The 21,778-nt window shown below is 41.8% G+C and overlaps 18 non-coding genes across 18 annotated transcripts; all 18 read left to right on the top strand.

Moving 5' to 3' along the window:
- Positions 1 to 1,092: 1,092 nt before the first annotated feature.
- On the top strand, positions 1,093 to 1,165 carry trnar-ucu (transfer RNA arginine (anticodon UCU)). Its single transcript has one exon. It is a non-coding gene; the product is annotated as a tRNA-Arg (tRNA).
- Positions 1,166 to 1,708: 543 nt separating this feature from the next.
- trnar-ucu (transfer RNA arginine (anticodon UCU)) lies at positions 1,709 to 1,781 on the top strand. Its single transcript has one exon. It is a non-coding gene; the product is annotated as a tRNA-Arg (tRNA).
- Positions 1,782 to 2,709: 928 nt separating this feature from the next.
- On the top strand, positions 2,710 to 2,782 carry trnar-ucu (transfer RNA arginine (anticodon UCU)). The gene has a single exon. It is a non-coding gene; the product is annotated as a tRNA-Arg (tRNA).
- Positions 2,783 to 3,692: 910 nt separating this feature from the next.
- trnar-ucu (transfer RNA arginine (anticodon UCU)) lies at positions 3,693 to 3,765 on the top strand. The gene has a single exon. It is a non-coding gene; the product is annotated as a tRNA-Arg (tRNA).
- Positions 3,766 to 4,689: 924 nt separating this feature from the next.
- Positions 4,690 to 4,762, top strand: trnar-ucu (transfer RNA arginine (anticodon UCU)). Its single transcript has one exon. It is a non-coding gene; the product is annotated as a tRNA-Arg (tRNA).
- A 2,315-nt stretch (positions 4,763 to 7,077) lies between these two features.
- On the top strand, positions 7,078 to 7,150 carry trnar-ucu (transfer RNA arginine (anticodon UCU)). Its single transcript has one exon. It is a non-coding gene; the product is annotated as a tRNA-Arg (tRNA).
- A 543-nt stretch (positions 7,151 to 7,693) lies between these two features.
- Positions 7,694 to 7,766, top strand: trnar-ucu (transfer RNA arginine (anticodon UCU)). The gene has a single exon. It is a non-coding gene; the product is annotated as a tRNA-Arg (tRNA).
- A 924-nt stretch (positions 7,767 to 8,690) lies between these two features.
- trnar-ucu (transfer RNA arginine (anticodon UCU)) lies at positions 8,691 to 8,763 on the top strand. Its single transcript has one exon. It is a non-coding gene; the product is annotated as a tRNA-Arg (tRNA).
- Positions 8,764 to 9,687: 924 nt separating this feature from the next.
- Positions 9,688 to 9,760, top strand: trnar-ucu (transfer RNA arginine (anticodon UCU)). Its single transcript has one exon. It is a non-coding gene; the product is annotated as a tRNA-Arg (tRNA).
- Positions 9,761 to 11,298: 1,538 nt separating this feature from the next.
- Positions 11,299 to 11,371, top strand: trnar-ucu (transfer RNA arginine (anticodon UCU)). The gene has a single exon. It is a non-coding gene; the product is annotated as a tRNA-Arg (tRNA).
- Positions 11,372 to 12,297: 926 nt separating this feature from the next.
- trnar-ucu (transfer RNA arginine (anticodon UCU)) lies at positions 12,298 to 12,370 on the top strand. Its single transcript has one exon. It is a non-coding gene; the product is annotated as a tRNA-Arg (tRNA).
- Positions 12,371 to 13,292: 922 nt separating this feature from the next.
- On the top strand, positions 13,293 to 13,365 carry trnar-ucu (transfer RNA arginine (anticodon UCU)). The gene has a single exon. It is a non-coding gene; the product is annotated as a tRNA-Arg (tRNA).
- A 1,761-nt stretch (positions 13,366 to 15,126) lies between these two features.
- trnar-ucu (transfer RNA arginine (anticodon UCU)) lies at positions 15,127 to 15,199 on the top strand. The gene has a single exon. It is a non-coding gene; the product is annotated as a tRNA-Arg (tRNA).
- A 1,928-nt stretch (positions 15,200 to 17,127) lies between these two features.
- Positions 17,128 to 17,200, top strand: trnar-ucu (transfer RNA arginine (anticodon UCU)). Its single transcript has one exon. It is a non-coding gene; the product is annotated as a tRNA-Arg (tRNA).
- Positions 17,201 to 18,295: 1,095 nt separating this feature from the next.
- trnar-ucu (transfer RNA arginine (anticodon UCU)) lies at positions 18,296 to 18,368 on the top strand. Its single transcript has one exon. It is a non-coding gene; the product is annotated as a tRNA-Arg (tRNA).
- A 926-nt stretch (positions 18,369 to 19,294) lies between these two features.
- trnar-ucu (transfer RNA arginine (anticodon UCU)) lies at positions 19,295 to 19,367 on the top strand. The gene has a single exon. It is a non-coding gene; the product is annotated as a tRNA-Arg (tRNA).
- A 926-nt stretch (positions 19,368 to 20,293) lies between these two features.
- On the top strand, positions 20,294 to 20,366 carry trnar-ucu (transfer RNA arginine (anticodon UCU)). Its single transcript has one exon. It is a non-coding gene; the product is annotated as a tRNA-Arg (tRNA).
- A 927-nt stretch (positions 20,367 to 21,293) lies between these two features.
- trnar-ucu (transfer RNA arginine (anticodon UCU)) lies at positions 21,294 to 21,366 on the top strand. Its single transcript has one exon. It is a non-coding gene; the product is annotated as a tRNA-Arg (tRNA).
- The last annotated feature ends 412 nt before the right edge of the window (positions 21,367 to 21,778 follow it).

The raw sequence follows: 21,778 nt of genomic DNA, 5'->3' as shown, positions 1-21,778 counted from the left end.
TGACTGCTTCTGTCAGTTTGTACAGGTCATGCTGATTACAGAAGCGAAGCGGAAGCGTGACGTCTACTTTAACCATGTGTACGTTCGGTTGAAACCACTCTCTGCTATCCAGGTTATTTTCAGCAAGTGCCCCACTGGCCTTCTAAGCCAGGGATTGTGGGTTCGAGTCCCATCTGGGGTGTGGAGGAATGCGGAGGCAGAGAGATCAGCACGTGACACAGAGTTTGATGGATTGAAGCTTTCCGATTCAATTTTTAGAAATTAAGATTTAACTTAAATTTCATGGGCATGTCTCTGTGCCCTCCGTGATTCTTTTTTATTACTGCTTCTATCAATCCATATAGGTCATGCTGATCACAGAGAGACACAGTGGCTTAAGACACTGATCTCCTAATCCATGTATTGTGAATTCATGTTTTGTTTTGGGGTACCTGAAAGTGGAGTGATGAAGTGGAAGTGTGCCTGTCAGTTAACCCAGTGATTTATGGATCGAAACCATCCTCTGCTATTCAGTTTGCTTTGAGCAATGAAGTGCAAACAGAAGAGAAGAGCTGGGCACATAACACAGAGGTTGATGGATCGAAGCTATCCAATTCTACTTTTAGAAATGAAGTGTAAACAGGGATTTTTTTTTTACATTGGAGAATTTCATGGGCATGTCTCTGTGCCCTCCGTGATTCTTTTTTTATTACTGCTTCTATCAATCCATATAGGTCATGCTGATCACAGAGAGACACAGTGGCTTAAGACACTGATCTCCTAATCCATGTATTGTGAATTCAAGTATTGTTTTGGGGTACCTGAAAGTGGAGTGATGAAGTGGAAGTGTGCCTGGCAGTTAACCCAGTGATTTATGGATCGAAACCATCCTCTGCTATTCAGTTTGCTTTAGCAATGAAGTGGAAACAGAAATATTAAACCATAATTTCATGGGCATGTCTCAGTGCCCTCCGTGATAATTTTTTGACTGCTTCTGTCAGTTTGTACAGGTCATGCTGATTACAGAAGCGAAGCGGAAGCGTGACGTCTACTTTAACCATGTGTACGTTCGGTTGAAACCACTCTCTGCTATCCAGTTCATTTTCAGCAAGTGCCCCAGTGGCCTAATGGATAAGGCACTGGCCTTCTAAGCCAGGGATTGTGGGTTCGAGTCCCATCTGGGGTGTGGAGGAATGCAGAGGAAGAGAGATCAGCACGTGACACAGAGTTTGATGGATTGAAGCTTTCCGATTCAATTTTTAGAAATGAAGATTTAACTTAAATTTCATGGGCATGTCTCTGTGCCCTCCGTGATTCTTTTTTTATTACTGCTTCTATCAATCCATATAGGTCATGCTGATCACAGAGAGACACAGTGGCTTAAGACACTGATCTCCTAATCCATGTATTGTGAATTTAAGTATTGTTTTGGGGTACCTGAAAGTGGAGTGATGAAGTGGAAGTGTGCATGGCAGTTAACCCAGTGATTTATGGATCAAAACCATCCTCTGCTATTCAGTTTGCTTTAGCAATGAAGTGGAAACAGAAATATTAAACCATAATTTCATGGGCATGTCTCAGTGCCCTCCGTGATAATTTTTTGACTGCTTCTGTCAGTTCGTACAGGTCATGCTGATTACAGAAGCGAAGCGGAAGCGTGATGTCTACTTTAACCACGTGTACGTTCGGTAGAAACCACTCTCTGATATCCAGTTCATTATCAGCAAGTGCCCCAGTGGCCTAATGGATAAGGCACTGGCCTTCTAAGCCAGGGATTGTGGGTTTGAGTCCCATCTGGGGTGCGGAGGAATGCGGAGGAAGAGAGATCAGCACGTGACATAGAGTTTGATGGATTGAAGCTTTCCGATTCAATTTTTAGAAATTAAGATTTAACTGGGATAAAAAAGGAGAATTTCATGGGCATGTCTCTGTGCCCTCCGAAATGCAATTTTTTTTACAACTGCTTCTATCAGTTCATATAGGTCATGCTGATCACACATTTCCACAGTGACTTAAGACACTGACCGCCTAATCCATTTATTGTGAGTTCAAGTATATTTTTGGGGTACCTGAAAGTTGAGGGATGAAGTGGAAGTGTGCAGGGCAGTTAACCAAGTGATTTAGGGATCGAAACCATCCTCTGCTATCCAGTTTGCTTTGAGCAATGAAGTGCAAACAGAAGAGAAGAGCTGGGCACATAACACAGAGGTTGATGGATCGAAGCTATCCAATTCTACTTTTAGAAATGAAGTGTAAACAGGGATTTTTTTTTTACATTTGAGAATTTCATGGGCATGTCTCTGTGCCCTCCGTGATTCTTTTTTTATTACTGCTTCTATCAATCCATATAGGTCATGCTGATCACAGAGAGACACAGTGGCTTAAGACACTGATCTCCTAATCCATGTATTGTGAATTCAAGTATTGTTTTGGGGTACCTGAAAGTGGAGTGATGAAGTGGAAGTGTGCCTGGCAGTTAACCCAGTGATTTATGGATCGAAACCATCCTCTGCTATTCAGTTTGCTTTAGCAATGAAGTGGAAACAGAAATATTAAACCATAATTTCATGGGCATGTCTCAGTGCCCTCCGTGATTATTTTTTGACTGCTTCTGTCAGTTTGTACAGGTCATGCTGATTACAGAAGCGAAGCGGAAGCGTGACGTCTACTTTAACCATGTGTACGTTCGGTAGAAACCACTCTCTGCTATCCAGGTTATTTTCAGCAAGTGCCCCAGTGGCCTAATGGATAAGGCACTGGCCTTCTAAGCCAGGGATTGTGGGTTCGAGTCCCATCTGGGGTGTGGAGTAATGCGGAGGCAGAGATATCAGCACGTGACACAGAGTTTGATGGATTGAAGCTTTCCGATTAAATTTTTAGAAATGAAGATTTAACTTAAATTTCATGGGCATGTCTCTGTGCCCTCCGTGATTCTTTTTTATTACTGCTTCTATCAATCCATATAGGTCATGCTGATCACAGAGAGACACAGTGGCTTAAGACACTGATCTCCTAATCCATGTATTGTGAATTCATGTTTTGTTTTGGGGTACCTGAAAGTGGAGTGATGAAGTGGAAGTGTGCCTGGCAGTTAACCCAGTGATTTATGGATCGAAACCATCCTCTGCTATTCAGTTTGCTTTGAGCAATGAAGTGCAAACAGAAGAGAAGAGCTGGGCACATAACACAGAGGTTGATGGATCGAAGCTATCCAATTCTACTTTTAGAAATGAAGTGTAAACAGGGATTTTTTTTTACATTGGAGAATTTCATGGGCATGTCTCTGTGCCCTCCGTGATTCTTTTTTTATTACTGCTTCTATCAATCCATATAGGTCATGCTGATCACAGAGAGACACAGTGGCTTAAGACACTGATCTCCTAATCCATGTATTGTGAATTCAAGTATTGTTTTGGGGTACCTGAAAGTGGAGTGATGAAGTGGAAGTTTGCCTGGCAGTTAACCCAGTGATTTATGGATCGAAACCATCCTCTGCTATTCAGTTTGCTTTAGCAATGAAGTGGAAACAGAAATATTAAACCATAATTTCATGGGCATGTCTCAGTGCCCTCCGTGATAATTTTTTGACTGCTTCTGTCAGTTTGTACAGGTCATGCTGATTACAGAAGCGAAGCGGAAGCGTGATGTCTACTTTAACCACGTGTACGTTCGGTAGAAACCACTCTCTGATATCCAGTTCATTATCAGCAAGTGCCCCAGTGGCCTAATGGATAAGGCACTGGCCTTCTAAGCCAGGGATTGTGGGTTTGAGTCCCATCTGGGGTGCGGAGGAATGCGGAGGAAGAGAGATCAGCACGTGACATAGAGTTTGATGGATTGAAGCTTTCCGATTCAATTTTTAGAAATTAAGATTTAACTGGGATAAAAAAGGAGAATTTCATGGGCATGTCTCTGTGCCCTCCGAAATGCAATTTTTTTTACAAATGCTTCTATCAGTTCATATAGTTCATGCTGATCACACATTTCCACAGTGACTTAAGACACTGACCGCCTAATTCATTTATTGTGAGTTCAAGTATTGTTTTGGGGTACCTGAAAGTGGAGGGATGAAGTGGAAGTGTGCAGTTAACCAAGTGATTTAGGGATTGAAACCATCCTCTGCTATCCAGTTTGCTTTGAGCAATGAAGTGCAAACAGAAGAGAAGAGCTGGGCACATAACACAGAGGTTGATGGATCGAAGCTATCCAATTCTACTTTTAGAAATGAAGTGTAAACAGGGATTTTTTTTTTACATTTGAGAATTTCATGGGCATGTCTCTGTGCCCTCCGTGATTCTTTTTTTATTACTGCTTCTATCAATCCATATAGGTCATGCTGATCACAGAGAGACACAGTGGCTTAAGACACTGATCTCCTAATCCATGTATTGTGAATTCAAGTATTGTTTTGGGGTACCTGAAGGGTGGAGTGATGAAGTGGAAGTGTGCCTGGCAGTTAACCCAGTGATTTATGGATCGAAACCATCCTCTGCTATTCAGTTTGCTTTAGCAATGAATTGGAAACAGAAATATTAAACCATAATTTCATGGGCATGTCTCAGTACCCTCCGTGATTATTTTTTGACTGCTTCTGTCAGTTTGTACAGGTCATGCTGGTTACAGAAGCGAAGCGAAAGCGTGATGTCTACTTTAACCACGTGTACATTCGGTAGAAACCACTCTCTGCTATCCAGTTCATTTACAGCAAGTGCCCCAGTGGCCTAATGGATAAGGCACTGGCCTTCTCAGCCAGGGATTGTGGGTTCGAGTCCCATCTGGGGTGTGGAGGAATGCGGAGGAAGAGAGATCAGCATGTGACACAGAGTTTGATGGATTGAAGCTTTCCGATTCAATTTTTAGAAATGAAGATTTAACTGGGATAAAAAAGGAGAATTTCATGGGCATGTCTCTGTGCCCTCCGAAATGCAATTTTTTTTACAACTGCTTCTATCAGTTCATATAGTTCATGCTGATCACACATTTCCACAGTGACTTAAGACACTGACCGCCTAATCCATTTATTGTGAGTTCAAGTATTGTTTTGGGGTACCTGAAAGTGGAGGGATGAAGTGGAAGTGTGCAGTTAACCAAGTGATTTAGGGATCGAAACCATCCTCTGCTATCCAGTTTGCTTTGAGCAATGAAGTGCAAACAGAAGAGAAGAGCTGGGCACATAACACAGAGGTTGATGGATCGAAGCTATCCAATTCTACTTTTAGAAATGAAGTGTAAACAGGGATTTTTTTTTTACATTTCAGAATTTCATGGGCATGTCTCTGTGCCCTCCGTGATTCTTTTTTTATTACTGCTTCTATCAATCCATATAGGTCATGCTGATCACAGAGAGACACAGTGGCTTAAGACACTGATCTCCTAATCCATGTATTGTGAATTCAAGTATTGTTTTGGGGTACCTGAAAGTGGAGTGATGAAGTGGAAGTGTGCCTGGCAGTTAACCCAGTGATTTATGGATCGAAACCATCCTCTGCTATTCAGTTTGCTTTAACAATGAAGTGATTTAACTGGGATAAAAAAGGAGAATTTCATGGGCATGTCTCTGTGCCCTCCGAAATGCAATTTTTTTTACAACCGCTTCTATCAGTTCATATAGGTCATGCTGATCACACATTTCCACAGTGACTTAAGACACTGACCGCCTAATCCATTTATTGTGAGTTCAAGTATTGTTTTGCGGTACCTGAAAGTGGAGGGATGAAGTGGAAGTGTGCAGGGCAGTTAACCAAGTGATTTAGGGATCGAAACCATCCTCTGCTATCCAGTTTGCTTTGAGCAATGAAGTGCAAACAGAAGAGAAGAGCTGGGCACATAACACAGAGGTTGATGGATCGAAGATATCCAATTCTACTTTTAGAAATGAAGTGTAAACAGGGATTTTTTTTTTACATTTGAGAATTTCATGGGCATGTCTCTGTGCCCTCCGTGATTCTTTTTTTATTACTGCTTCTATCAATCCATATAGGTCATGCTGATCACAGAGAGACACAGTGGCTTAAGACACTGATCTCCTAATCCATGTATTGTGAATTCAAGTATTGTTTTGGGGTACCTGAAGGGTGGAGTGATGAAGTGGAAGTGTGCCTGGCAGTTAACCCAGTGATTTATGGATCGAAACCATCCTCTGCTATTCAGTTTGCTTTGAGCAATGAAGTGCAAACAGAAGAGAAGAGCTGGGCACATAACACAGAGGTTGATGGATCGAAGCTATCCAATTCTACTTTTAGAAATGAAGTGTAAACAGGGATTTTTTTTTTACATTGGAGAATTTCATGGGCATGTCTCTGTGCCCTCCGTGATTCTTTTTTTATTACTGCTTCTATCAATCCATATAGGTCATGCTGATCACAGAGAGACACAGTGGCTTAAGACACTGATCTCCTAATCCATGTATTGTGAATTCATGTTTTGTTTTGGGGTACCTGAAAGTGGAGTGATGAAGTGGAAGTGTGCCTGGCAGTTAACCCAGTGATTTATGGATCGAAACCATCCTCTGCTATTCAGTTTGCTTTGAGCAATGAAGTGCAAACAGAAGAGAAGAGCTGGGCACATAACACAGAGGTTGATGGATCGAAGCTATCCAATTCTACTTTTAGAAATGAAGTGTAAACAGGGATTTTTTTTTTACATTGGAGAATTTCATGGGCATGTCTCTGTGCCCTCCGTGATTCTTTTTTTATTACTGCTTCTATCAATCCATATAGGTCATGCTGATCACAGAGAGACACAGTGGCTTAAGACACTGATCTCCTAATCCATGTATTGTGAATTCAAGTATTGTTTTGGGGTACCTGAAAGTGGAGTGATGAAGTGGAAGTGTGCCTGGCAGTTAACCCAGTGATTTATGGATCGAAACCATCCTCTGCTATTCAGTTTGCTTTAGCAATGAAGTGGAAACAGAAATATTAAACCATAATTTCATGGGCATGTCTCAGTGCCCTCCGTGATAATTTTTTGACTGCTTCTGTCAGTTTGTACAGGTCATGCTGATTACAGAAGCGAAGCGGAAGCGTGACGTCTACTTTAACCATGTGTACGTTCGGTTGAAACCACTCTCTGCTATCCAGTTCATTTTCAGCAAGTGCCCCAGTGGCCTAATGGATAAGGCACTGGCCTTCTAAGCCAGGGATTGTGGGTTCGAGTCCCATCTGGGGTGTGGAGGAATGCGGAGGAAGAGAGATCAGCACGTGACACAGAGTTTGATGGATTGAAGCTTTCCGATTCAATTTTTAGAAATGAAGATTTAACTTAAATTTCATGGGCATGTCTCTGTGCCCTCCGTGATTCTTTTTTTATTACTGCTTCTATCAATCCATATAGGTCATGCTGATCACAGAGAGACACAGTGGCTTAAGACACTGATCTCCTAATCCATGTATTGTGAATTTAAGTATTGTTTTGGGGTACCTGAAAGTGGAGTGATGAAGTGGAAGTGTGCCTGGCAGTTAACCCAGTGATTTATGGATCAAAACCATCCTCTGCTATTCAGTTTGCTTTAGCAATGAAGTGGAAACAGAAATATTAAACCATAATTTCATGGGCATGTCTCAGTGCCCTCCGTGATAATTTTTTGACTGCTTCTGTCAGTTTGTACAGGTCATGCTGATTACAGAAGCGAAGCGGAAGCGTGATGTCTACTTTAACCACGTGTACGTTCGGTAGAAACCACTCTCTGATATCCAGTTCATTATCAGCAAGTGCCCCAGTGGCCTAATGGATAAGGCACTGGCCTTCTAAGCCAGGGATTGTGGGTTTGAGTCCCATCTGGGGTGCGGAGGAATGCGGAGGAAGAGAGATCAGCACGTGACATAGAGTTTGATGGATTGAAGCTTTCCGATTCAATTTTTAGAAATTAAGATTTAACTGGGATAAAAAAGGAGAATTTCATGGGCATGTCTCTGTGCCCTCCGAAATGCAATTTTTTTTACAACTGCTTCTATCAGTTCATATAGTTCATGCTGATCACACATTTCCACAGTGACTTAAGACACTGACCGCCTAATTCATTTATTGTGAGTTCAAGTATTGTTTTGGGGTACCTGAAAGTGGAGGGATGAAGTGGAAGTGTGCAGTTAACCAAGTGATTTAGGGATCGAAACCATCCTCTGCTATCCAGTTTGCTTTTAGCAATGAAGTGCAAACAGAAGAGAAGAGCTGGGCACATAACACAGAGGTTGATGGATCGAAGCTATCCAATTCTACTTTTAGAAATGAAGTGTAAACAGGGATTTTTTTTTTACATTTGAGAATTTCATGGGCATGTCTCTGTGCCCTCCGTGATTCTTTTTTTATTACTGCTTCTATCAATCCATATAGGTCATGCTGATCACAGAGAGACACAGTGGCTTAAGACACTGATCTCCTAATCCATGTATTGTGAATTCAAGTATTGTTTTGGGGTACCTGAAGGGTGGAGTGATGAAGTGGAAGTGTGCCTGGCAGTTAACCCAGTGATTTATGGATCGAAACCATCCTCTGCTATTCAGTTTGCTTTAGCAATGAATTGGAAACAGAAATATTAAACCATAATTTCATGGGCATGTCTCAGTACCCTCCGTGATTATTTTTTGACTGCTTCTGTCAGTTTGTACAGGTCATGCTGATTACAGAAGCGAAGCGGAAGCGTGATGTCTACTTTAACCACGTGTACGTTCGGTAGAAACCACTCTCTGATATCCAGTTCATTATCAGCAAGTGCCCCAGTGGCCTAATGGATAAGGCACTGGCCTTCTAAGCCAGGGATTGTGGGTTTGAGTCCCATCTGGGGTGCGGAGGAATGCGGAGGAAGAGAGATCAGCACGTGACATAGAGTTTGATGGATTGAAGCTTTCCGATTCAATTTTTAGAAATTAAGATTTAACTGGGATAAAAAAGGAGAATTTCATGGGCATGTCTCTGTGCCCTCCGAAATGCAATTTTTTTTACAACTGCTTCTATCAGTTCATATAGTTCATGCTGATCACACATTTCCACAGTGACTTAAGACACTGACCGCCTAATTCATTTATTGTGAGTTCAAGTATTGTTTTGGGGTACCTGAAAGTGGAGGGATGAAGTGGAAGTGTGCAGTTAACCAAGTGATTTAGGGATCGAAACCATCCTCTGCTATCCAGTTTGCTTTTAGCAATGAAGTGCAAACAGAAGAGAAGAGCTGGGCACATAACACAGAGGTTGATGGATCGAAGCTATCCAATTCTACTTTTAGAAATGAAGTGTAAACAGGGATTTTTTTTTTACATTTGAGAATTTCATGGGCATGTCTCTGTGCCCTCCGTGATTCTTTTTTTATTACTGCTTCTATCAATCCATATAGGTCATGCTGATCACAGAGAGACACAGTGGCTTAAGACACTGATCTCCTAATCCATGTATTGTGAATTCAAGTATTGTTTTGGGGTACCTGAAGGGTGGAGTGATGAAGTGGAAGTGTGCCTGGCAGTTAACCCAGTGATTTATGGATCGAAACCATCCTCTGCTATTCAGTTTGCTTTAGCAATGAATTGGAAACAGAAATATTAAACCATAATTTCATGGGCATGTCTCAGTGCCCTCCGTGATTATTTTTTGACTGCTTCTGTCAGTTTGTACAGGTCATGCTGGTTACAGAAGCGAAGCGAAAGCGTGATGTCTACTTTAACCACGTGTACGTTCGGTTGAAACCACTCTCTGCTATCCAGTTCATTATCAGCAAGTGCCCCAGTGGCCTAATGGATAAGGCACTGGCCTTCTAAGCCAGGGATTGTGGGTTCGAATCCCATGTGGGGTGGGTGTATGCGGAGGAAGAGAGATCAGCACGTGACACAGAGTTAGATGGATTGAAGATTTCCGATTCAATTTTTAGAAATGAAGATTTAACTGGGATAAAAAAGGAGAATTTCATGGGCATGTCTCTGTGCCCCCCGAAATGCAATTTTTTTTACAACTGCTTCTATCAGTTCATATAGTTCATGCTGATCACACATTTCCACAGTGACTTAAGACACTGACCGCCTAATCCATTTATTGTGAGTTCAAGTATTGTTTTGGGGTACCTGAAAGTGGAGGGATGAAGTGGAAGTGTGCAGGGCAGTTAACCAAGTGATTTAGGGATCGAAACCATCCTCTGCTATCCAGTTTGCTTTGAGCAATGAAGTGCAAACAGAAGAGAAGAGCTGGGCACATAACACAGAGGTTGATGGATCGAAGCTATCCAATTCTACTTTTAGAAATGAAGTGTAAACAGGGATTTTTTTTTTACATTTCAGAATTTCATGGGCATGTCTCTGTGCCCTCCGTGATTCTTTTTTTATTACTGCTTCTATCAATCCATATAGGTCATGCTGATCACAGAGAGACACAGTGGCTTAAGACACTGATCTCCTAATCCATGTATTGTGAATTCAAGTATTGTTTTGGGGTACCTGAAAGTGGAGTGATGAAGTGGAAGTGTGCCTGGCAGTTAACCCAGTGATTTATGGATCGAAACCATCCTCTGCTATTCAGTTTGCTTTAACAATGAAGTGATTTAACTGGGATAAAAAAGGAGAATTTCATGGGCATGTCTCTGTGCCCTCCGAAATGCAATTTTTTTTACAACTGCTTCTATCAGTTCATATAGGTCATACTGATCACACATTTCCACAGTGACTTAAGACACTGACCGCCTAATCCATTTTTGTGAGTTCAAGTATTGTTTTGGGGTACCTGAAAGTGGAGGGATGAAGTGGAAGTGTGCAGGGCAGTTAACCAAGTGATTTAGGGATCGAAACCATCCTCTGCTATCCAGTTTGCTTTGAGCAATGAAGTGCAAACAGAAGAGAAGAGCTGGGCACATAACACAGAGGTTGATGGATCGAAGATATCCAATTCTACTTTTAGAAATGAAGTGTAAACAGGGATTTTTTTTTTTACATTTGAGAATTTCATGGGCATGTCTCTGTGCCCTCCGTGATTCTTTTTTTATTACTGCTTCTATCAATCCATATAGGTCATGCTGATCACAGAGAGACACAGTTTCTTAAGACACTGATCTCCTAATCCATGTATTGTGAATTCAAGTATTGTTTTGGGGTACCTGAAAGTGGAGTGATGAAGTGGAAGTGTGCCTGGCAGTTAACCCAGTGATTTATGGATCGAAACCATCCTCTGCTATTCAGTTTGCTTTAGCAATGAAGTGGAAACTGAAGTGAAAATGTTTTGACTGCTTCTGTCAGTTTGTACAGGTCATGCTGATTACAGAAGCGAAGCGAAAGCGTGATGTCTACTTTAACCACGTGTACGTTCGGTTGAAACCACTCTCTGCTATCCAGTTCATTATCAGCAAGTGCCCCAGTGGCCTAATGGATAAGGCAATGGCCTTCTAAGCCAGGGATTGTGGGTTCGAGTCCCATCTGGGGTGGATGTATGCGGAGGACGAGAGATCAGCACGTGACACAGAGTTAGATGGATTGAAGATTTCCGATTCAATTTTTAGAAATGAAGATTTAACTGGGATAAAAAAGGAGAATTTCATGGGCATGTCTCTGTGCCCCCCGAAATGCAATTTTTTTTACAACTGCTTCTATCAGTTCATATAGTTCATGCTGATCACACATTTCCACAGTGACTTAAGACACTGACCGCCTAATCCATTTATTGTGAGTTCAAGTATTGTTTTGGGGTACCTGAAAGTGGAGGGATGAAGTGGAAGTGTGCAGGGCAGTTAACCAAGTGATTTAGGGATCGAAACCATCCTCTGCTATCCAGTTTGCTTTGAGCAATGAAGTGCAAACAGAAGAGAAGAGCTGGGCACATAACACAGAGGTTGATGGATCGAAGCTATCCAATTCTACTTTTAGAAATGAAGTGTAAACAGGGATTTTTTTTTTACATTTCAGAATTTCATGGGCATGTCTCTGTGCCCTCCGTGATTCTTTTTTTATTACTGCTTCTATCAATCCATATAGGTCATGCTGATCACAGAGAGACACAGTGGCTTAAGACACTGATCTCCTAATCCATGTATTGTGAATTCAAGTATTGTTTTGGGGTACCTGAAAGTGGAGTGATGAAGTGGAAGTGTGCCTGGCAGTTAACCCAGTGATTTATGGATCGAAACCATCCTCTGCTATTCAGTTTGCTTTAGCAATGAAGTGGAAACAGAAATATTAAACCATAATTTCATGGGCATGTCTCAGTGCCCTCCGTGATTATTTTTTGAATGCTTCTGTCAGTTTGTACAGTTCATGCTGGTTACAGAAGCGAAGCGAAAGCATGATGTCTACTTTAACCACGTGTACGTTCGGTTGAAACCACTCTCTGCTATCCAGTTCATTATCAGCAAGTGCCCCAGTGGCCTAATGGATAAGGCACTGGCCTTCTAAGCCAGGGGTTGTGGGTTCGAGTCCCATCTGGGCTGGATGTATGCGGAGGAAGAGAGATCAGCACGTGACACAGAATTTGATGGATTGAAGCTTTCTGATTCAATTTTTAGAAATAAAGATTTAACTGGGATAAAAAAGGAGAATTTCATGGGCATGTCTCTGTGCCCTCCGAAATGCAATTTTTTTTTACAACTGCTTCTATCAGTTCATATAGTTCATGCTGATCACACATTTCCACAGTGACTTAAGACACTGACCGCCTAATCCATTTATTGTGAGTTCAAGTATTGCTTTGGGGTACCTGAAAGTGGAGGGATGAAGTGGAAGTGTGCAGTTAACCAAGTGATTTAGGGATCGAAACCATCCTCTGCTATCCAGTTTGCTTTTAGCAATGAAGTGCAAACAGAAGAGAAGAGCTGGGCACATTACACAGAGGTTGATGGATCGAAGCTATCCAATTCTACTTTTAGAAATTAAGTGTAAACAGGGATTTTTTTTTTACATTTGAGAATTTCATGGGCATGTCTCTGTGCCATCCGTGATTCTTTTTTTATTACTGCTTCTATCAATCCATATAGGTCATGCTGATCACAGAGAGACACAGTGGCTTAAGACACTGATCTCCTAATCCATGTATTGTGAATTCAAGTATTGTTTTGGGGTACCTGAAAGTGGAGTGATGAAGTGGAAGTGTGCCTGGCAGTTAACCCAGTGATTTATGGATCGAAACCATCCTCTGCTATTCAGTTTGTTTTAGCAATGAAGTGGAAACAGAAATATTAAACCATAATTTCATGGGCATGTCTCAGTGCCCTCCGTGATTATTTTTTGACTGCTTCTGTCAGTTTGTACAGGTCATGCTGGTTACAGAAGCGAAGCGAAAGCATGATGTCTACTTTAACCACGTGTACGTTCGGTTGAAACCACTCTCTGCTATCCAGTTCATTATCAGCAAGTGCCCCAGTGGCCTAATGGATAAGGCACTGGCCTTCTAAGCCAGGGGTTGTGGGTTCGAGTCCCATCTGGGCTGGATGTATGCGGAGGAAGAGAGATCTGCACGTGACACAGAATTTGATGGATTGAAGCTTTCTGATTCAATTTTTAGAAATAAAGATTTAACTGGGATAAAAAAGGAGAATTTCATGGGCATGTCTCTGTGCCCTCCGAAATGCAATTTTTTTACAACTGCTTCTATCAGTTCATATAGTTCATGCTGATCACACATTTCCACAGTGACTTAAGACACTGACCGCCTAATCCATTTATTGTGAGTTCAAGTATTGTTTTGGGGTACCTGAAAGTGGAGGGATGAAGTGGAAGTGTGCAGTTAACCAAGTGATTTAGGGATCGAAACCATCCTCTGCTATCCAGTTTGCTTTTAGCAATGAAGTGCAAACAGAAGAGAAGAGCTGGGCACATAACACAGAGGTTGATGGATCGAAGCTATCCAATTCTACTTTTAGAAATGAAGTGTAAACAGGGATTTTTTTTTTACATTTGAGAATTTCATGGGCATGTCTCTGTGCCCTCCGTGATTCTTTTTTTATTACTGCTTCTATCAATCCATATAGGTCATGCTGATCACAGAGAGACACAGTGGCTTAAGACACTGATCTCCTAATCCATGTATTGTGAATTCAAGTATTGTTTTGGGGTACCTGAAAGTGGAGTGATGAAGTGGAAGTGTGCCTGGCAGTTAACCCAGTGATTTATGGATCGAAACCATCCTCTGCTATTCAGTTTGCTTTAGCAATGAAGTGGAAACAGAAATATTAAACCATAATTTCATGGACATGTCTCAGTGCCCTCCGTGATTATTTTTTGACTGCTTCTGTCAGTTTGTACAGGTCATGCTGGTTACAGAAGCGAAGCGAAAGAGTGATGTCTACTATAACCACGTGTACGTTCGGTTGAAACCACTCTCTGCTATCCAGTTCATTATCAGCAAGTGCCCCAGTGGCCTAATAGATAAGGCACTGGCCTTCTAAGCCGTGGGTTCGAGTCCCATCTGGGGTGGGTGTATGCGGAGGAAGAGAGATCAGCACGTGACACAGAGTTTGATGGATTGAAGCTTTCCGATTTACTTTTTAGAAATGAAGATTTAACTGGGATAAAAAAGGAGAATTTCATGGGCATGTCTCTGTGCCCTCCGAAATGCAATTTTTTTTTACAACTGCTTCTATCAGTTCATATAGGTCATGCTGATCACACATTTCCACAGTGACTTAAGACACTGACCGCCTAATCCATTTATTGTGAGTTCAAGTATTGTTTTGGGGTACCTGAAAGTGGAGGGATGAAGTGGAAGTGTGCAGGGCAGTTAACCAAGTGATTTAGGGAGCGAAACCATCCTCTGCTATCCAGTTTGCTTTGAGCAATGAAGTGCAAACAGAAGAGAAGAGCTGGGCACATAACACAGAGGTTGATGGATCGAAGCTATCCAATTCTACTTTTAGAAATGAAGTGTAAACAGGGATTTTTTTTTTACATTTCAGAATTTCATGGGCATGTCTCTGTGCCCTCCGTGATTCTTTTTTTATTACTGCTTCTATCAATCCATATAGGTCATGCTGATCACAGAGAGACACAGTGGCTTAAGACACTGATCTCCTAATCCATGTATTGTGAATTCAAGTATTGTTTTGGGGTACCTGAAAGTGGAGTGATGAAGTGGAAGTGTGCCTGGCAGTTAACCCAGTGATTTATGGATCGAAACCATCCTCTGCTATTCAGTTTGCTTTAGCAATGAAGTTGAAACCACTCTCTGCTATCCAGTTCATTTTCAGCAAGTGCCCCAGTGGCCTAATGGTTAAGGCACTGGCCTTCTAAGCCAGGGATTGTGGTTTAGAGTCCCATCTGGGGTGGATGAATGCAAATTCCTGTGGAGGAAGAGAGATCAGCACATGACACAGAGTTTGATGGATTGAAGCTTTCTGATTCAATTTTTAGAAATGAAGATTTAACTGGGATAAAAAAGGAGAATTTCATGGGCATGTCTCTGTGCCATCCGAAATGCAATTTTTTTTACAACTGCTTCTATCGGTTCATATAGGTCATGCTGATCACACATTTCCACAGTGACTTAAGACACTGACCGCCTAATCCATTTATTGTGAGTTCAAGTATTGTTTTGGGGTACCTGAAAGTGGAGGGATGAAGTGGAAGTGTGCAGGGCAGTTAACCAAGTGATTTAGGGATCGAAACCATCCTCTGCTATCCAGTTTGCTTTTAGCAATGAAGTGCAAACAGAAGAGAAGAGCTGGGCACATAACACAGATGTTGATGGATCGAAGCTATCCAATTCTACTTTTAGAAATGAAGTGTAAACAGGGATTTTTTTTTTACATTTGAGAATTTCATGGGCATGTCTCTGTGCCCTCCGTGATTCTTTTTTTATTACTGCTTCTATCAATCCATATAGGTCATGCTGATCACAGAGAGACACAGTGGCTTAAGACACTGATCTCCTAATCCATGTATTGTGAATTCAAGTATTGTTTTGGGGTACCTGAAAGTGGAGTGATGAAGTGGAAGTGTGCCTGGCAGTTAACCCAGTGATTTATGGATCGAAACCATCCTCTGCTATTCAGTTTGCTTTAGCAATGAAGTGGAAACAGAAATATTAAACCATAATTTCATGGACATGTCTCAGTGCCCTCCGTGATTATTTTTTGACTGCTTCTGTCAGTTTGTACAGGTCATGCTGGTTACAGAAGCGAAGCGAAAGAGTGATGTCTACTATAACCACGTGTACGTTCAGTTGAAACCACTCTCTGCTATCCAGTTCATTATCAGCAAGTGCCCCAGTGGCCTAATGGATAAGGCACTGGCCTTCTAAGCCGTGGGTTCGAGTCCCATCTGGGCTGGATGTATGCGGAGGACGAGAGATCAGCACGTGACACAGAGTTTGATGGATTGAAGATTTCCGATTCAATTTTTAGAAATGAAGATTTAACTGGGATAAAAAAGGAGAATTTCATGGGCATGTCTCTGTGCCCCCCGAAATGCAATTTTTTTTACAACTGCTTCTATCAGTTCATATAGTTCATGCTGATCACACATTTCCACAGTGACTTAAGACACTGACCGCCTAATCCATTTATTGTGAGTTCAAGTATTGTTTTGGGGTACCTGAAAGTGGAGGGATGAAGTGGAAGTGTGCAGGGCAGTTAACCAAGTGATTTAGGGATCGAAACCATCCTCTGCTATCCAGTTTGCTTTGAGCAATGAAGTGCAAACAGAAGAGAAGAGCTGGGCACATAACACAGAGGTTGATGGATCGAAGCTATCCAATTCTACTTTTAGAAATGAAGTGTAAACAGGGATTTTTTTTTTACATTTCAGAATTTCATGGGCATGTCTCTGTGCCCTCCGTGATTCTTTTTTTATTACTGCTTCTATCAATCCATATAGGTCATGCTGATCACAGAGAGACACAGTGGCTTAAGACACTGATCTCCTAATCCATGTATTGTGAATTCAAGTATTGTTTTGGGGTACCTGAAAGTGGAGTGATGAAGTGGAAGTGTGCCTGGCAGTTAACCCAGTGATTTATGGATCGAAACCATCCTCTGCTATTCAGTTTGCTTTAGCAATGAAGTGGAAACAGAAATATTAAACCATAATTTCATGGGCATGTCTCAGTGCCCTCCGTGATTATTTTTTGACTGCTTCTGTCAGTTTGTACAGGTCATGCTGATTACAGAAGCGAAGCGGAAGCGTGATGTCTACTTTAACCACGTGTACGTTCGGTAGAAACCACTCTCTGCTATCCAGTTCATTTTCAGCAAGTGCCCCAGTGGCCTAATGGATAAGGCACTGGCCTTCTAAGCCAGGGATTGTGGGTTCGAGTCCCATCTGGGGTGGGTGTATGCGGAGGAAGAGAGATCAGCACGTGACACAGAGTTTGATGGATTGAAGCTTTCCAATTTACTTTTTAGAAATGAAGATTTAACTGGGATAAAAAAGGAGAATTTCATGGGCATGTCTCTGTGCCCTCCGAAATGCAATTTTTTTTTACAACTGCTTCTATCAGTTCATATAGGTCATGCTGATCACACATTTCCACAGTGACTTAAGACACTGACCGCCTAATCCATTTATTGTGAGTTCAAGTATTGTTTTGGGGTACCTGAAAGTGGAGGGATGAAGTGGAAGTGTGCAGGGCAGTTAACCAAGTGATTTAGGGATCGAACCATCCTCTGCTATCCAGTTTGCTTTGAGCAATGAAGTGCAAACAGAAGAGAAGAGCTGGGCACATAACACAGAGGTTGATGGATCGAAGATATCCAATTCTACTTTTAGAAATGAAGTGTAAACAGGGATTTTATTTTTAAATTTCAGAATTTCATGGGCATGTCTCTGTGCCCTCCGTGATTCTTTTTTTATTACTGCTTCTATCAATCCATATAGGTCATGCTGATCACAGAGAGACACAGTGGCTTAAGACACTAGCTATCCAATTCTACTTTTAGAAATGAAGTGTAAACAGGGATTTTTTTTTACATTTCAGAATTTCATGGGCATGTCTCTGTGCCCTCCGTGATTCTTTTTTTATTACTGCTTCTATCAATCCATATAGGTCATGCTGATCACAGAGAGACACAGTGGCTTAAGACACTGATCTCCTAATCCATGTATTGTGAATTCAAGTATTGTTTTGGGGTACCTGAAAGTGGAGTGATGAAGTGGAAGTGTGCCTGGCAGTTAACCCAGTGATTTATGGATCGAAACCATCCTCTGCTATTCAGTTTGCTTTAGCAATGAAGTGGAAACAGAAATATTAAACCATAATTTCATGGGCATGTCTCAGTGCCCTCCGTGATTATTTTTTGACTGCTTCTGTCAGTTTGTACAGGTCATGCTGATTACAGAAGCGAAGCGGAAGCGTGATGTCTACTTTAACCACGTGTACGTTCGGTAGAAACCACTCTCTGCTATCCAGTTCATTTTCAGCAAGTGCCCCAGTGGCCTAATGGATAAGGCACTGGCCTTCTAAGCCAGGGATTGTGGGTTCGAGTCCCATCTGGGGTGGATGTATGCGGAGGACGAGAGATCAGCACGTGACACAGAGTTTGATGGATTGAAGCTTTCCGATTCAATTTTTAGAAATGAAGATTTAACTGGGATAAAAAAGGAGAATTTCATGGGCATGTCTCTGTGCCCTCCGAAATGCAATTTTTTTTACAACTGCTTCTATCAGTTCATATAGTTCATGCTGATCACACATTTCCACAGTGACTTAAGACACTGACCGCCTAATCCATTTATTGTGAGTTCAAGTATTGTTTTGGGGTACCTGAAAGTGGAGGGATGAAGTGGAAGTGTGCAGGGCAGTTAACCAAGTGATTTAGGGATCGAAACCATCCTCTGCTATCCAGTTTGCTTTGAGCAATGAAGTGCAAACAGAAGAGAAGAGCTGGGCACATAACACAGAGGTTGATGGATCGAAGCTATCCAATTCTACTTTTAGAAATGAAGTGTAAACAGGGATTTTTTTTTTACATTTGAGAATTTCATGGGCATGTCTCTGTGCCCTCCGTGATTCTTTTTTTATTACTGCTTCTATCAATCCATATAGGTCATGCTGATCACAGAGAGACACAGTGGCTTAAGACACTGATCTCCTAATCCATGTATTGTGAATTCAAGTATTGTTTTGGGGTACCTGAAAGTGGAGTGATGAAGTGGAAGTGTGCCTGGCAGTTAACCCAGTGATTTATGGATCGAAACCATCCTCTGCTATTCAGTTTGCTTTAGCAATGAAGTGGAAACAGAAATATTAAACCATAATTTCATGGGCATGTCTCAGTGCCCTCCGTGATTATTTTTTGACTGCTTCTGTCAGTTTGTACAGGTCATGCTGGTTACAGAAGCGAAGCGAAAGCGTGATGTCTACTTTAACCACGTGTACGTTCGGTTGAAACCACTCTCTGCTATCCAGTTCATTATCAGCAAGTGCCCCAGTGGCCTAATGGATTAGGCACTGGCCTTCTAAGCCAGGGATTGTGGGTTCGAGTCCCATCTGGGGTGGGTGTATGTGGAGGAAGAGAGATCAGCACGTGACACAGAGTTTGATGGATTGAAGATTTCCGATTCAATTTTTAGAAATGAAGATTTAACTGGGATAAAAAAGGAGAATTTCATGGGCATGTCTCTGTGCCCCCCGAAATGCAATTTTTTTTACAACTGCTTCTATCAGTTCATATAGTTCATGCTGATCACACATTTCCACAGTGACTTAAGACACTGACCGCCTAATCCATTTATTGTGAGTTCAAGTATTGTTTTGGGGTACCTGAAAGTGGAGGGATGAAGTGGAAGTGTGCAGGGCAGTTAACCAAGTGATTTAGGGATCGAAACCATCCTCTGCTATCCAGTTTGCTTTGAGCAATGAAGTGCAAACAGAAGAGAAGAGCTGGGCACATAACACAGAGGTTGATGGATCGAAGCTATCCAATTCTACTTTTAGAAATGAAGTGTAAACAGGGATTTTTTTTTTACATTTCAGAATTTCATGGGCATGTCTCTGTGCCCTCCGTGATTCTTTTTTTATTACTGCTTCTATCAATCCATATAGGTCATGCTGATCACAGAGAGACACAGTGGCTTAAGACACTGATCTCCTAATCCATGTATTGTGAATTCAAGTATTGTTTTGGGGTACCTGAAAGTGGAGTGATGAAGTGGAAGTGTGCCTGGCAGTTAACCCAGTGATTTATGGATCGAAACCATCCTCTGCTATTCAGTTTGCTTTAGCAATGAAGTGGAAACAGAAATATTAAACCATAATTTCATGGGCATGTCTCAGTGCCCTCCGTGATTATTTTTTGACTGCTTCTGTCAGTTTGTACAGGTCATGCTGGTTACAGAAGCGAAGCGAAAGCGTGATGTCTACTTTAACCACGTGTACGTTCGGTTGAAACCACTCTCTGCTATCCAGTTCATTATCAGCAAGTGCCCCAGTGGCCTAATGGATAAGGCACTGGCCTTCTAAGCCAGGGATTGTGGGTTCGAGTCCCATCTGGGGTGGGTGTATGCGGAGGAAGAGAGATCAGCACGTGACACAGAGTTTGATGGATTGAAGCTTTCCGATTTACTTTTTAGAAATGAAGATTTAACTGGGATAAAAAAGGAGAATTTCATGGGCATGTCTCTGTGCCCTCCGAAATGCAATTTTTTTTTACAACTGCTTCTATCAGTTCATATAGGTCATGCTGATCACACATTTCCACAGTGACTTAAGACACTGACCGCCTAATCCATTTATTGTGAGTTCAAGTATTGTTTTGGGGTACCTGAAAGTGGAGGGATGAAGTGGAAGTGTGCAGGGCAGTTAACCAAGTGATTTAGGGATCGAAACCATCCTCTGCTATCCAGTTTGCTTTGAGCAATGAAGTGCAAACAGAAGAGAAGAGCTGGGCACATAACACAGAGGTTGATGGATCGAAGCTATCCAATTCTACTTTTAGAAATGAAGTGTAAACAGGGATTTTTTTTTTACATTTCAGAATTTCATGGGCATGTCTCTGTGCCCTCCGTGATTCTTTTTTTATTACTGCTTCTATCAATCCATATAGGTCATGCTGATCACAGAGAGACACAGTGGCTTAAGACACTGATCTCCTAATCCATGTATTGTGAATTCAAGTATTGTTTTGGGGTACCTGAAAGTGGAGTGATGAAGTGGAAGTGTGCCTGGCAGTTAACCCAGTGATTTATGGATCGAAACCATCCTCTGCTATTCAGTTTGCTTTAGCAATGAAGTGGAAACAGAAATATTAAACCATAATTTCATGGGCATGTCTCAGTGCCCTCCGTGATTATTTTTTGACTGCTTCTGTCAGTTTGTACAGGTCATGCTGATTACAGAAGCGAAGCGGAAGCGTGATGTCTACTTTAACCACGTGTACGTTCGGTAGAAACCACTCTCTGCTATCCAGTTCATTTTCAGCAAGTGCCCCAGTGGCCTAATGGATAAGGCACTGGCCTTCTAAGCCAGGGATTGTGGGTTCGAGTCCCATCTGGGGTGGGTGTATGCGGAGGAAGAGAGATCAGCACGTGACACAGAGTTTGATGGATTGAAGCTTTCCGATTTACTTTTTAGAAATGAAGATTTAACTGGGATAAAAAAGGAGAATTTCATGGGCATGTCTCTGTGCCCTCCGAAATGCAATTTTTTTTTACAACTGCTTCTATCAGTTCATATAGGTCATGCTGATCACACATTTCCACAGTGACTTAAGACACTGACCGCCTAATCCATTTATTGTGAGTTCAAGTATTGTTTTGGGGTACCTGAAAGTGGAGGGATGAAGTGGAAGTGTGCAGGGCAGTTAACCAAGTGATTTAGGGATCGAAACCATCCTCTGCTATCCAGTTTGCTTTGAGCAATGAAGTGCAAACAGAAGAGAAGAGCTGGGCACATAACACAGAGGTTGATG

Source organism: Oncorhynchus clarkii, unplaced genomic scaffold (assembly GCF_045791955.1).
Source record: "Oncorhynchus clarkii lewisi isolate Uvic-CL-2024 unplaced genomic scaffold, UVic_Ocla_1.0 unplaced_contig_1345_pilon_pilon, whole genome shotgun sequence".
NCBI classification, from domain to species: domain Eukaryota; kingdom Metazoa; phylum Chordata; class Actinopteri; order Salmoniformes; family Salmonidae; genus Oncorhynchus; species Oncorhynchus clarkii.
The sequence above is the reverse complement of the archived record's forward strand: the minus strand, read 5'-3'. Positions and strand labels throughout refer to the sequence as shown.